Source organism: Cervus elaphus, chromosome 33 (genome assembly GCF_910594005.1).
Source record: "Cervus elaphus chromosome 33, mCerEla1.1, whole genome shotgun sequence".
Classification (NCBI taxonomy): domain Eukaryota; kingdom Metazoa; phylum Chordata; class Mammalia; order Artiodactyla; family Cervidae; genus Cervus; species Cervus elaphus.
This window is the reverse complement of record NC_057847.1, coordinates 67,322,138-67,338,525: the sequence shown is the minus strand read 5'-3', so window position 1 is coordinate 67,338,525 and position 16,388 is coordinate 67,322,138.

The following is a 16,388-nucleotide window of genomic DNA, read 5'->3' as shown; positions in this document are numbered from 1 at the left end:
TTTTATATTCCACATATAAGAAATATCATACAGTATCTGTCTTTTTTGGTCCACCTTATTTCTCTTAGCATAATGTCCTCCAAGTTTGTCCATGTTGTTGCTAATGACAAATTTTTGTTCTTTTCATGGCTGAGTAGTATTCCATTTCACACACACACACACACACACACATAAACATTATATATCATATAACTTCTTTATTCACACATATATCCATTCATATATATGTATCCCATCTTTATACATTCTGTCATGGAACACTTGCTTGCATTACTTGGCAATTATAAATAATGCTACTATTAACATTAGGGAACATGCATTTTTTTTTCAAATTATGTTGTTTTTTTTTTTTTTTCAGATATACCCAGGAGTAGAATTGAGGGGTGAGTGCTAGTCTTCTTTCTGACACTGTATGAACACTCAGGCTGGCCCTGTGAGTTTTTGGTAAATGTCCAATAAAAAAAGTCTTTCAGTTACTTTAGTCTCAAAGATACACTTAATTCAGCTAACAGCTGGAGTAATCAAAACTTTCTATGCATTAATATGCTTTAAGGCTAAACCAATTGTTCTTTCATTTACCAGTCTTGCACTGTACCATGCTCAACTGTTATATCAAACTCATTTATTTACCAAGCTAGAAATGTAGTATGCAGTTTCACTTTTTTAAATGCAGCAATTGTACTTCAACTTTTTTAAACAATTAATACTTGAATAAAATGGGTTCATTTATTTAAAAAAATTTTCAAAAATAAATAAAAACCCTGTTTCAATCTACAGCAAATTCTCTTAACCTCTCATCTCTCTTTAATAGGTCAGAGGTGGCTCTTGGTCATCTTATCTATGGCTGCTCCAGTTCTTAATTGTGGCATGCGGGATTGAGTCTCCTGATCAGGGATTGAGCCCGGGCACCCTGCACTGGGAGCATGGAGTCTTGGCCCCTGGCCCACCAGGGAAGTCCCCCTTCTTCACCTTATTGGGATTCCTGTTTTGGTGACCTGGCCTCACATGCCTCTCTTTGTCTTAAAGCAAGGCTGAGACAGGAAGATTCTTAATAACATCTTTTTCATAATAATATATTTTCCTCTCCCTTAATTGTAAATGACCAAATGAAAACAGAATGAGAAGAGGAGACAGGAAAACGGATATTATGTTTTCATTTAATAAGCTGAACTTTCCAACTCAGACGCTGCATGCCATGTGATTCTGGGATTATTTCAGTTTTGTTAATGTTGGCCTGAAATGGACAGAATAAAAACATCCTGCCTCAGTCAGTAGTTCCAGTGGTTTTTCTGAGACTTTCAAAGAGCTTGAGATAAACCCTTAAGAAGTCACCAGCACATTTTGAAATAGTATCCTTTCCTGGCGCTGTGCTGTGCTTAGTCATGCCCAACTCTTTGTGACCCATGGACTGTAGTCTGCTAGGATCCTCTGTCCACAGGCATTCTCAAGGAAAGAATACCAGAGGGGGTTACCATGCCCTCCTCCAGGGGATCTTCCCAACCCAGAGATTGAACTGGGGTCTCCTGCATTGCAGGCATACTCTTTACCAGGAAAGCTGCCAGGCAAGCCCCATACTTTCCTAGCATGTTGGCCTAAATTAGAGCAACTTTGAATTAATGAAAATTTAATTACCAATACACTTTAAAATTTTAGAACCCAATTATAAAATACAGGGAATCAAAGAAGAAATATAGTATCAACCTGGAAAGGATTATCACCAAAGTGTTCATTTATAATATTCCAACTTTCATAAGTTATTTATGCATGTACCTATGTATGTATATATATGTACATATAATCATTTATAACATTTTAACTTAAAGCTGTATATCAAACATCTATTTTTTATAGATAAATATATACCTACATCATTATCTTTCAAGGTCAAAGTCTTTTGAAAGGATATTTTAAAATTTATTCATTGATAACCACTGGTGTTACTTTTAGATTCTGAATATTAAAAACAATATTACTATGAATGTCCTTGTATAAACATCTTTGAATATTGACTGATTATTTTCTCACTTAGAAATTAGTGAGAGTTGGACTCTCATAAAGAAAGTTGAGCACTGAAGAAATGATGCTTTTGAACTGTGGTATTGGAAAAGACTCTTGAGAGTCCCTTGGACTGCAAAGAGATCAAACCAGTTCATCCTAAAGGAAATCAGTCCTGAATACTCATTGAGAGGACTGATGCTAAAGCTGAAGCTCCATTATGTTGACCACCTCATGCAAAGAACTGACTCATTGGAAAAGACTCTGCTGCTGGGAAAGATTGAAAGCAGGAGGAGAAGGGGATGACAAAGGATGAGATGGTTGGATGGTTGGACGGCACCACTTGATGGACATGAGTTTGAGCAAACTCTGGGAGTTGGTGATGGACAGGGAAGCCTGGCATGCTGCCGTCCATGCGGTTGCAGAGTCAGACATGACTAAGTGACTGAACTGAAGTAAATTCTTAGAAATGTAGGCTCACTGGGTTTGCACACTCTTAAGAATTTAAGTTCATGTCATGTCCTTGAATTTTCCCTCATGGTGGCTGTAATAATGATACCATTCCTGCAAAAGCCTCACCATCTCACTACCACTGAGTATCTTCATTCTTTTACTTTAGCCAGCATAATCAGATCCAGCACACAATGGTATGCTGTTATTATTTCCAGATAAATTATATTTATTTTATTATTAATAGGATCAAACTTCTTTTCAAATGTTATTATCCATTATCATTTCTTTATAAATTTTCCATTCATGACTCAAGCCCATTTTGTGTCTGGTTTATAGGAGTCCTTTGTATCTTGAAAACTTTAACCAACCTTTCATTAGAGCCTTTGTTAAGAGTATATAATAGGCATGTTTTCAAATATGTTATCACTTGGGTTTTGAATGATCTAAACGTTTTTCTATAATCCATCATGCCCAGTTAACCACTGACAGGTATTACATAATTCAGCAAGAACACAGAGGCAGGCTGATGACTGATTTTAGAGGAAAGAGAAACAGAACTTGTTAGGGAGAAAAAATAGATATTAGTAACCTTTTACTGTAAAATTTTATCTTATAAATGAGGATATGTGAATTCAGGGAGGTGAGGTTTTATGGTCTCAGACGGCATAGTTTTTTTGTTACCAATGCCAGAGCTTATGACTCTGTGTCATCTCTTTCCACCAGCCAGTTGTTCTCAAATGTGGCTGCAAATCCAAAACACCTGAGGAGTTATTTAAAATAATTCATGTGAGGAGATAGCACATGACCTACCATACATTTGTATGCCGTTACCAAAGAAATGCAAGTTACTATCCTAAATAAACTCAGTTTTTTTTGTTTTGTTTTTTTTTTTTAATTAGCTTTCCTTCTTAGGAGTTTTGGAAAAAGTGAAAAGTGATATTTGTCACAAAGAGAAGGAAATAAGAAGACCCAAGGGAAGGGATAGTTAGGGATTTGGAGATTGACATGGACACACTGCAATATTTAAAATGGATAACCAAGAAGGACCTACTGTATAGCACAAAAAACTCTGCTCAATGTTATGTAGCAGCTTGGATGGAATGGGAGTTTGGGGGAGAGTGGATACTTGTATATGCATGGTTGAGTCACTCTGCTGGGCACCTGAAACCATTGCAACATTGTTTAAACAGCTATACTCAAATACAAAATAAAAAGTTAAAATTAAAAAGAAGACCCCAAGTCTCCACTCTTCATTTCACCAACTTTCCCATGGATTCCAAAACACGGAGTTAAAAGATGGCTCCACAGAAGGATTAGATGGTTACCTGAGCTTCCAGAGTTAGTGAAGGGCAACCCATCATTCATATCATAACATCATCGCTATTCTTGTGTCTAAGATTTTCCCTGCAGCTCAGATGGTTTAAGAGGCGGTGCACAGATGATCTCAAGAAAGGAGAATTTTAGTTGAAGAGTTGGACTGTCAGTAAGAAGACACATGTTGTTAAAGGCCAGGTCAATGATTAAGGCTGACAAAAGACCTCACATGAAAATTTCTAGTTAATTATTTTAGTTGAATTGCCCTTTCTTTCTTTGTGTCTTAATGAAGTTAGCAAAATTTTAAATGAAATCATATTCAGATCAGATGATGGCACAATTAGACGTTTCATGCTTCATGTGACTATGATCCTACCCACTTAAATCTCAGCAGGAACTGTCTTTGGGGAAAAACTGACTCCTGCATCATATGAATATCTAATTCAAAATATAGACCTTTTTCCAATTTGTAAGGAAATTAACCTGACAGGAATTAAGCCTCAGAAGCATAAAATATCTAAAATCCACAGTCTTAGATTTTAGGAAAAAAATCAGCTTTTGCACATCTGAAATCATGGTTGTTTATTTAATCTATGATAGTTTAAGGCCCAACATAAGAAAACTGATGTGACCTGTCACAGACTTGCATTATAACTCCCTGGAACCTCAGAAGTGCTTCTCTGACTTTAAATGATAGACATAACCAACAAGTTTTATACTCTGCCTTAGTTCATTTAAATCTTCAAAATTCCTTTCACTAGTGACGAGAAAATCCAAGCTCCAATCCACCATGGCAACATTTCCAGGGGTGTGAAAAGCACCAAATTCCAGATAACCCTCAAACTACCCAGAACTAACTCTCCGAACCCACCATGCCCTGTCTTCGGACAGGCATTCACCATCACAGCTCTGTGTGTGTTTCACCAATGCCATTTCCAAGACATTCTCAGTTCTGATCCCTAACAGTCCAAAGTTTGCATAAAGGTTGCAATCTGACTTAAATCACATACTGGATACCACATAGGGAGATCCAAGGGCTTGATCACCCAAGGATCCTACGACACTGCAAAACTTCTACCCAGTGCTCTTTGGGGTATCTGTCTTCTACCCAATCGACCATATGATCCCATGCTTTCTTCTGCCTGTACCCTTGCTTTCATATCCCAAACACCCCCAGCTTATTCCCCTCTATCCACTTTCTTGTTTGTTATAAACTTATTACATAAAACCAAGAGGTCCCTTGGGGTTCAGCAGTGTGGCTGATGTTATAGAAGCATGTTTGGCAGGTTATGTTGACCCTAATGGAAGCCTCGATATTCAGCAATATTAGTTAAATTGTACTTCTCTGGCATGAGAAGTAGCACAAAATAGGATCTGCCAGAGGACAGAGTTACGGAATCGCATTTTTTACAGAGCAGGGAAGTACATAGAAAACCTGTCTTGATAGCCATCTGTATGTCTTCCTTGGAGAAATGTCTGTTTAGTTCTTTGGCCCATTTTTTGATTGGGTCATTTATTTTTCTGGAATTGAGCTGCAGGAGTTGCTTGTATATTTTTGAGATTAATCCTTTGTCTGTTTCTTCATTTGCTATTATTTTCTCCCAATCTGAAGGCTGTCTTTTCACCTTACTTATAGTTTCCTTTGTTGTGCAAAAGCTTTTAAGTTTCATTAGGTCCCACTTGTTTAGTTTTGCTTTTATTTCCAATATTCTGGGAGGTGGGTCATAGAGGATCTTGCTGTGATTTATGTCGGAGAGTGTTTTGCCTACGTTCTCCTCTGGGAGTTTTATAGTTTCTGGTCTTACATTTAGATCTTTAATCCATTTTGAGTTTATTTTTGTGTATGGTGTTAGAAGACCCAGAGGAATCGGGTGGAGAGGGAGGTGGGAGGGGGGATCGGGATGGGGAATACGTGTAAATCTATGGCTGATTCATATCAATGTATGACAAAACCCACTGAAATGTTGTGAAGTAATTAGCCTCCAACTAATAAAAAAAAAAAAAAAGAGGGAGGGGACATGCATATACTTATGGCTGATTGATTTCAATGTACAGCAGAAAGCAATACAACATTGTAAAGCAACTATTCTCCAATTAAAAATAAAATAAAATAAAAAACCTGAAAAAAAAAAAAAGAAAACCTGTCTTGAGTACAGACTGACGTGCTCACAGAGGGCGACTTCAGGCCAGTGTTTCATATACTACTGAATTCTATCTGCTGTCTTGGCAGCTAGTTAAAAATAAGGAGTTAATGGTTTGTTCTCCTTTACATTCTAATTAGCGAATATTTCATCTAATTGGTGAACAAGACCTGCTAAAATATTAAGCACCCAGATGATCAAAAATATTACTTGTTACCGCTGACAGCTGAAGACAATGCTTAGGTTATTTTTACAAAGTATCATGTGTTCCCTGCAAGATTATTAGAACAGCAAAACAATTGGAGCCTGCCTAAGTGTTCTACGATGGTGCAGCAGCTAATTAAATTAAGGTCCATCCACTTGATGGAATAGTGTGAAGCCACTACAATGATAATAGGGAGAATATGCTACAGCCTGGAAAATATTTATGATAGAAGGTCAAATAAAAGGGCCAAATGTCAAGTAATAGGCAATCTCTCAATGTCAAGTCTGTAAAACAGATACATAAAATATCCACAAAGGTAGAAGGAGATTGTGACTGACATTTTTTATTTAATTTTCAAAGCTTTCAAAATATTACTTGAATCTTAGTGTCTTTTTTTTTTTAAACAACAGAAATCTCAGCTCTTTCATAAGTGTTTTCCTATTGCTAGTCTTTGCCAGACAACTCCTTTGATTCCCAGATGAGACATGGTTCTAGGTGGATGACCCCTATGTCATTTCTAAAACTATTAATAGAAATTTCAAAGAAGTATGCATCTAGCAACAACATCACCCCCAATTCCTCTGGCAAAGAGGCTGCTCAAACCACGTATCTTAGTCTCAGTAGCCCGTTTTTTTTAATACACTTTGCTTGTAGATTTGATTTTTAAAGCCATGTTCATAGTCTACCTAATTATAAAATATAACTTAAATTTAAAAAGAAATCTACATATTTTTAAGGTAAAAGGAAACTGATAAACCTGATGGCTTATCCAACTGGTGGCATGACTACAGAAAGAAGAACTATTCCAAACCACCATAAAATACAGAGTTATCACTATATGTCTGTAATGAGATATGTCCTAAGGGCAAAATGAACTTTGAAAACAATCAATTATAAACTGGTTTTGCATAATCATATTGGTGGGTAGTTTTCTGTGTGCGTTTTATAGGTAGTACGTGTTGAAGCAAATGAGTAACTACAATCATGGTGAGAACCAGAATTTTTGACATGGGAGTAAGAAAATGAAGGATTGGTGAGTAAATAAAAATTCTATAGCTCTGAACTTGGAGTCATCAGTATAAACTCATATGTATTTTTAAAAATCTCTTTTGTTCTGTCAGTGAAATGATCTAGAAACAAAGACCAACACTAAAAGCCTTAAGCATTCTTAATTCCTAAATCTTAGTCACTAGAGAAATTCTACTAAAGGAACAAGGGCTGCTTGGAGAGCTGGCCAATTCCAGGTCTGCAGCAGGAAAGACATAGAATGAGCCTGGAGTAGCATATAGTAGCAGAAAGAGAGTCCTCAAAAGTGTTGCAGTGCCAATTTGAATTTACTTTTGCCATCCGAAGTTGGGAAAACCTGAGCCTCAGCGCTGTCAGCAAGTGCAGTGATATGAAACAGATCAAATGTTCCTCAACCTATTAGTTTATAATGATACTTCTTAAAACTCAACCATTATCTTTGGAGACAATTAAGGTATCAACTCATGACTTTGAAAGATGATAAATAAAAAGTATCAGGCATTTATTTATCCTATTCTCCCTCAGGGTATCTAAACAGTTGATAAGGAGAGGTTTCTTTTAATAAAATTATCTCAGCTTAAATAAAGAAGAAATAATAGAAATAAACTACTACCACTTTATAAGTTGTGAATGAAAGTGAAAAAGTGAAAATGTTAGTTGCTCAGTCATGTGCAACCCTTCGTGACACCCCCACAGACTGCAGCCTGTCAGGCTCCTCTGTCCATGGGATTCTCCATGCAAGAACACTGGAGTGAGTAGCCAATTTCTTCTCCAGGATATCTTCCCAACCTAGGGATTAAACCCAGGTCTCCTGTACTGCAGGCAGATTCTTTATTGTCTGGGTCTCAAGGGAAGTTGCAAATAATGGTTACCAAAAGCTAATATCACAAAATGGGAGGCAAAACAAAACATAACATACCTCACAATAATGTACTGCTTATGAAGCAATCACGGAGAAGGCAATGGCACCCCACTCCAGTACTCTTGCCCAGAAAATCCCATGGATGGAGGAGCCTGGTGGGCTGCAGTCATGGGGTCGCTAAGATTCGGACATGACTGAGCGACTTCCCTTTCACTTTTCACTTTCATGCATTGGAGAAGGAAATGGCAACCCATTCCAGTGTTCTTGCCTGGAGAATCCCAGGGGCGGGGGAGCCTGGTGGGCTGCCGTCTATGGGGTCGCTCAGAGTCGGACACGAATGAAGTGACTTAGCAGGAGCAGTATGAAGCAATCTATCTAAAAGGCATGTCTAAATCTGGTGCAGTCTCTAGATCTAAGGAAATCAAACCAGTCAATCCTAAAGGAAATCTACTGTGATTATTCATGGGAAGGACTGATGCTGAAGCTGAAGAGCTCCAATACTGTGACCACTTGATGCAAACAGCTGACTCATTGGAAAAGACCCTGATGCTGGGAAAGATTGAAGGCAGGAGGAGAAGGGGACGACAGAGGACGAGAATGGTTGAATGGCATCACCGACTCCATGGACATGAATTTGAGCATACTCCAGGAGACAGTGAAAGACAGGGAAACCTGGTGTGCTGCAGTCCATGGGGTTGCAACAAGTCAGACATGATTTAGCAGCTAAACAACAACTAGATCTAAACAACAATTGACAGAAAATACTGGAGGCAGAATATCCTGTTAGAGACACTTCAAAGATGCAGTAAGCAAAATCTATAAAGTGGAAAACTGTAGCACACACACAACCAGGTATCTTCAACAATACAACAACAAAATCACAACTGCATAGAAATAGAAAGAGATGATCAGATCAAAAGCATGTGAGAAAAAAATTTAAAACACAACATATGCCTTATTTGAATCCTGATTAAAGCAAGCTGAACATAATTGTGAGCATAAATTGGATACTTGAAAATATTACAGAATTACTATCAATTATCTTTTATAGATAATGAAGGTATTGGGATATTTTTTTCCCCCCAAGGAGTTCTTAACTCTTAGAGATGCATGTTTAATTATTTACAAATGAAATTCTATTTCTTTGAAATTTGCTTCAAACTATTCCAGGGAGCAAGGGAAGTTAGTGGGAGTATGGATGAAATAAAATGGGCATGAGTTAACAATGAAGATAAATGACGAAAGTTCATTATACTATTTTTACACTACTGTATTTTGGTTATGCTCAAAATTTCCTCTTGTTAAAGAGTTCAACAAAGTCTCATATTTATTAAATTGGCTAACAACTTTTAAAATGAGCATCAAAGTATTAGTAAATATATTGTATAATGTTTTTATAATGTACATATCTTATTTACTTTTCACAATGTGTATAGGAAAGCACCACATAGTACTTAATATACATAGGAGTCTATGTCTTTTTAAATTAATTCTCTGAGATAAAAATTACTAGTCACATTTTCTAAAGGAGAAATCATTTAATGGCATCAGTTCAGTTCAGTCGCTCAGTAGTGTCTGACTCTTTGCAACCCCATGGATTGCAGCACGCAAGCCTTCCCTGTCCATTACCAACTCCTGGAGCTTGCTCAAACTCATGTCCATCAAGTTGGTGATGCCATCCAACCATCTCATCCTCTGTTGTCCCCTTTTCCTCCTGCCTTCAATCTTTCCCAGCATCAGGGTCTTTTCCAATGAGTCAGTTCTTCATATCAGGTGGCCAAAGTATTAGAGTTTCACAGATCACCAGCCCAGGTTGGATGCATGAGACGGGTGCTCAGGGCTGGTACACTGGGAAGACCCAGAGGGATGGGATGGAGAGGGAGGCGGGAGGGGGGATCGGGATGGGGAACACATGTAAATCCATGGCCAATTCATGTCAATGTATGGCAAAAACCACAACACTATTGTAAAGTAATTAGCGTCCAATGAATAAAAATAAATGGAAAAAAAAATAAAAAGTAGGCAGTTTTGAAGGAAAAAAAAAAAAGTATTGGAGTTTCAGCTAACATCAGTCCTTCACCAGACAATTGTGACTCCATATCATGCTACTCTTATAGCTAATATTTATCTGATAATTCAGGGGCAATTCTGAAACTAAGCCATATTATACCACTAGTCTGTAAAAAGTAACTTCAATTATCCCCCTTTCTCCAGTGAATGAAATTTAAGCAGTCTTCAGACCTAATGTGGCCTACTTATCATTCCTAAAATTTACCAAGCTCTTCTAAGGCTCAAGAATTTTGACCCATCAGTCTTTCCGTAGAAATCCTACCTACATGTTTCCATTTAGTGAACTTGTATTAATGATCTATTTAAAAGTAGCCCTTCTTGGTGAAGACTTCCCTAGTCCTAGGATAGAGACAGTCATTCTCTTTTTAGTATGACCATAACAAATAGACATAGTCACAGAATATACATTCACAGAATATAACTACTACTATTTACAAAATGTTTTTCAGTTACTGTTCCAGGTGTTTTATCTATACTAAATTAATTTACTTATCCCGACAATCTTATGAAGTAAATACCACTACCATCCCCATTTGGCAGACAAGGAAACTAAGGCTTTTCCTTGATGGATTGAATCAGTTTTGTTTTGTTTTGTTTTCCTTTGTATTTAAAATACCAAATAGTGCAAGGCTCATAGAAATTGTTTGGTAAATATTTGTTGACTTGGATTGGTTTGGAGATATTAATAATTTATTTAAAGCAAAGACTTTTTCAACAGTAATTTTTAGATAAATCAGGAAAAAAAATTGGATGGAATAAACTTCTAATTTAGATCATGTGTTGGAATAGATTGAAACTGTGGTTGACTTTTCTCAGAAGAAAATAAAAGTAATTATCTGTGCAATGGAGTTCTTTATTCAAACTATTTGCTTGACTATTTTTGCTGTTGTGACGTGTTTTACAAAAGATTTCTTTTTTTTTTTTTAATTGCCACTACATTTTGGTGAAATAAGGCCATGAAAGATCTTGACCAGCCCTGGTATCTCAAAATCTCAATTGAAAATCAGTTTTATAAAACACCTCAAATTGCAAGGACTGGGAGTGTATCTCAGTTAACCTCAGAATGCAGTTGAACAAAGTGTTTTCTAAATCATCTGTTTTATTTCTAGAAGGCATTTGTCTTTTAAAATGAACAATGGTGTTCCTGGCAATGGTATCATTTGGAAAATGTTTTAATATACATTAAACATTGCATGTCTCTGTAAGTATATTTCTCAAGAGATTTTCTATTTGTGATAGTGTGACTACAGTTTTATCTTCCTTTTTTTATCACAGATGATATTATTTCTAGAGTGCATCTTAACATTCAGTACATTTTTACTGTGTTGTCTTAAATGTCAGTATGCCATCAGCATAAGTCAGTCAAACTATTTTCTGTGAGGGGCAGAAGCTCATGAAAAGGGTCTTGATGTATGTCTCCCATGTAACACCTTCAACTCATTTCAGCCTTATGCTGTGTTCTGAATGCCTTTATTTAAAACATGCCACTTTCCCCATTCTACATTTGTTTCATCCTGCCACCTCAAAATTGTCAACCACTGTTAGAATACCTTCCATTTATGTCTGGGTTCATTTTATTTTATACAACAAAACTTCAAACTCAATTGGTTGAAACAAAAATAAAAAACGAATCCACACTTGCCCAGGCAAGCAAATTCTGATGCACAAGTCTTTTTTTTGTTGCTTTCTTTTCTAATGGTGTACTTCTCAAACACTGTCTCACTTTTAGTAGCAAGATGGCAACTGAAAATCATGAACTTCTATCTTCAGAGCTTCAATCCCTAAGAGAAAGTATCCTTTTCTATCCCAATACATGTACCTAATATCACCAGAACAAGTTAATGTGGCTAGGGAAACTGATTTTTCTTTTCTTTTTTAAAACTTTTAATTTTGTATTGGAGTTGTTGTTTAGTCATTAAGTCATGTTTGATGCTTTGCAACCCCATGGACTATATATAGCCCACCAGGTTCCTCTGTCCATGGGATTTCCCAGGCAAGAATACTAGACCAGGTTGCCATGTCCTTCTCCAGTATTGGGGTGTAGCCAATTAACAAACAATGTTGTGGCAGTTTCAGGTGAACAATGAAGAGATTCAACCATACATGTACATGTTCCAATTATCCCCCAAATTCTCTTCCCATGCAGGCTGCCATATGACATTGAGCCATATTCCATGTGCTATTCAGTAGGTCCTTGTTGGTTATCCACTTTAAACAGATATGTGTGTACATATCCATCCCAAACTCCCTAACTATCCCTTTCCCCCAGCGTTCCGCCCTGGGAACCATAAGTTCATTCTCTAAGTCCGTGAATCTGGGAAACTGATTTTTTTGATTGTCCAAACCTGGGTCATATGCTTAACCCTATTATTGATGGAAAGAGGCCAGCACTACCTGAAGGACACACATTGAGAGTATGAGGTTCTCTCTCCCAGAGTAATATAAAAGAGCTATCACCAAAAAGGTAATGTATTTGGGGTAACAAATATAAGGTATAGCAATCATTCAGACAACTATACCATAGTAAGAAAAGCAGTTTAGATTCAGATTACTCAGGAACAATGTCCAACTCAAAACCTTAGTACGGTTTCAGCCAGTCAAATTCTTTTGAACTTCTCTGTAAAATGTGAAAATAATGGCTATTTTATGAATCTCAAATGAGAAAGAATAAGTGAATTACTTGCCACACACCATGTTGCTTGCCAAATAGTAGACACCCAACAAAAGCTAGCTTTCTTCAAGACCAAGAATACCTTCATCTTGGAAAGCATCTTCCACTATTTTGTCTTTTCATCTGTACCCTCTGAAATCTCAGTTAAATTAGAATTCATTATACAATTTAGCACTTAATTGCATATGAGCAATACCACCTCTGTATGTTAGATATACAAATGCCTTGTCTTATCAACTAATTTTCAAGCTCTTTATGGGCTTAGATCATTTCTTGGTACCCTGCCTCAGCCGTTAGCCTAGGACTAGTTACTCACTCAGCACAGAGTAAGAGATGCCCTGCATCTTTGGACTGATGATGGGGTCAAATCACATTTTGAGTACATTGGGTGATACCTGTGGAAGCACACACAAGCAGAAGAGGTAATAAATATTGAAATGATAAACTGGGGAAAGCAGTGCCTATAAAATGAAAGAGCCTTTATGCATATACTTATTTACCTAAAGAGTAGAGGAAAGTTTAAGAGGTACAGGGAGAGATGTTCAGTGTCATTCTGCTGAAATGGTAAGGATGGTTCAAATGTCTTTTGAAAACCCCTTCTAATTCCAGTGGATTTTATCATATGCAGTAGGATTACTTGCATCAGGAAAAATAGTAGAATTGTAAATGCTTAAGTTAATGACTTACTAATAGACTTCCCTGGTGGCTCAGACGGTAAAAGCGTCTGCCTACAATGCAGGAGACCCGGGTTCGATCCCTGGGTCGGGAGGATCCCTGGAGAAGTAAATGGCAACCTACTCCACTACTCTTGCCTGGAAAATCCCATGATGGAGGAGCCTGATAGGCTACAGTCCATGGGGTCGCTAAGAGTCAGACATGACTGAGCAACTTCACTTCACTTCAGTAGGTAAAATAAACACTATGAGGTTAGATTTTGGAAACAGATGTAGATTTGAGCCCCATATCTAGCATTTAGCATCTGTGTGAACTCAAGCAAATTACTACAGAAGGACCTGTATGGAAATATGAGACTTGACTAAGATGGTGCAGGTAAAAGACTTCTTCCCACATAGTTGAGAAAACAATAAAGAACAGCAAAGATAAGATTTACCACTATGTTATTTGGAAATGTAAAAACATGAAGGGGGCTTAGGTCTGATTTAGAGAAGTTAACGCCTAATTATTACAACTGTTGCCTTACCTTTGGGAACACTACATACAATAAGCATTTGCCTGATATCCAACTGGGTGAATCCTGTGCTGATTCTTATTTCATTTTAAATCATATTTCCGTTGGTTTCATTCTCATTGGAGAACACATCAGATGACAGTTGCAACCAGGTTCATCTCTCTTTTCTTAGAACCCCACAGGGTTTCTTCTCTGTTTCCATATTTTGGCCTGACTTTATGTGGGACCTTAATAATGACTTAAAATTGAAAATAAAACTCAGTCACTGATACTCTCTTGGTAGAGATATTATATTTTCATTTTACCAATTCTACCAAATTTGGGGAACATCGTGTAGTTATTGTCAAGTCCAAAGCTTCTAAAATATACATTGATATATAGAGACAGAAGAATGAAGAGGTCATGTATAAGCCACCAAGGTAGCAAGTCATTGTTTAGCTGTGATGGAGAGTCCATTGTAAGAATAGACACAAGAAGTTTTTGCAGTAGATGAGAGGGGCAGGGACAAAATCTAAAATTTTCAAGTTGCTTATTAATTGCCCTAGTATTTTCCTTTGAAACCTCCTCAATATGCTCATTAAAACAAAGACATAGAACTAAATCGATACTGTAGGAAAAAATGGGTTTTGCTCTCATTTGGAAAGGGATTTTTCAGTTGATTTTGGTGGTGGCTGGCATATTGTTTTTTGTTGTTTGTTTTTTTTAATACACTATAATAGTTTATTTTTACCTCTAATTAAATACTAGACTCCACTGTTTAAACTCATAATGTCACTCCATGATGATCAGTTACATTAATGTTCTGAAGAGGAAAATGAAGATTTTAAATAAGACCATAATTAACAACCTATAGCATCATCCTAACAGCAACCATAACTCTCATCTTCCTACATGCTAATTCAGAGGTTTCATTTGAGACAAACTAGTCACTCACTGTTATTCCCTGAAAATGACATACTGAAGTCCATTGTGTTCCTTTATTTTCCTTGTCTCGAGTTTCTTCCTTATTTCTTACTCTGGCTGATTCTCAAATCGTCCTCCAAGGTGAAGGCCTCCTTCCTTCCTGACTCCCGTAAATATAGGAGGAAAGTCCTGCTCTTTGGCACACAACCAATTATTTTGCCTTTCTGAGAATAAATGCTGCTTTTCTTCCAGTGTGTTGAAAAATCTTTGAAGGCAGAGGTTATATCTTCTATCTTTACTTTCAAGATTTTTCATATAAACAGTTGTTGATGACTTGTCCATTTACATAACATAGTTTCTTAAGTATCAGCTGAGAACTGAGGAAGAAAAATTATCAAAACATAATTTCTGCCACAGAAATGTCACAGTCTAAAAGAAAAATAAGTGCATTGACATCTAAACTTAATACGATATCGTAGAAACAGAAAGAGACTCACAGACATAGAAAACAAACTTGGCTACCAAAGGGGAAATAAACCTAGGAGTTTTGGATTAATAGATACATACTACTATGTATAAAATAGAAGAACAACAAGGTTTACTGTATAACATTGTATGTGTGTGTGTGGTGTGTGTGTAAATAAAATATACAATTATATATAAAATATTATAGGAGTCCCAACTTGAACTTAGAAAATAGGACATTTTAAAATAATTGGTAAATAGCCCTATGACCCTTTGTATTTCCATGGTGTCAGTTATAACTTCTCTTTCATTTCTGGTTTTATTTATTTGGGCCCTCTCTATGTCTCTCTTTTCTTTTTTTTTTTCTGATGAGTGAGATTAAAGATTCATTTATATTTTCAAAGAATCAACTCTTAGTTTCTTGATATTTTTAATTGCAATTTTAGTCTCTATTTTATTTATTTTCACTCTGATCTGTATTTCTTTTCCCTTCTACTAATTTGGGGTTTTATTTGTTCTTTTTTCTGCTTCCTTTTTTGTCAGGTTAATTGTTTGAGATTTTTCTTATTTTCTGAGATATGCTTGCAAGGTTATAAATTTCCCTCTTAAAACAAATTTTGCAGTGTCCCATAGATTTTCAGATAGTTGTGCTTCCCTTTTCATTTGTCTCAAAGATTCTCTATTTTTATTTTTTATACGACCCATAGGTTATGTACAGTAGCATGGTATTTACACTCCCTGTGTTTGTGTTTTTTGACGTTTTTGTCTTGTAGTTGATTTCTAGTTTCAAACTGCTGTGGATAGAAAAATAAATGCTTGATATGATTTCAATCTTCTTAAATTTACTAGGATTTGTTATATGGTAAAGCATGTGATGTATTCTGGAGGATGTTCCATGTGCACTTGAAAGGAATGTGAATTCTGTTATTTTGGATGAAATGTTATATACATACATAATGTTTTACATTTATATGTGTGTATATATAGATGTATACATCTATGTATGCATATATACATGGCTTCCCAGGTGGTGCTAGTAGTAAAGAATCTGCCTGCCAGTGCCGAAAATCCAAGAGACATAGATTTGATTCCTG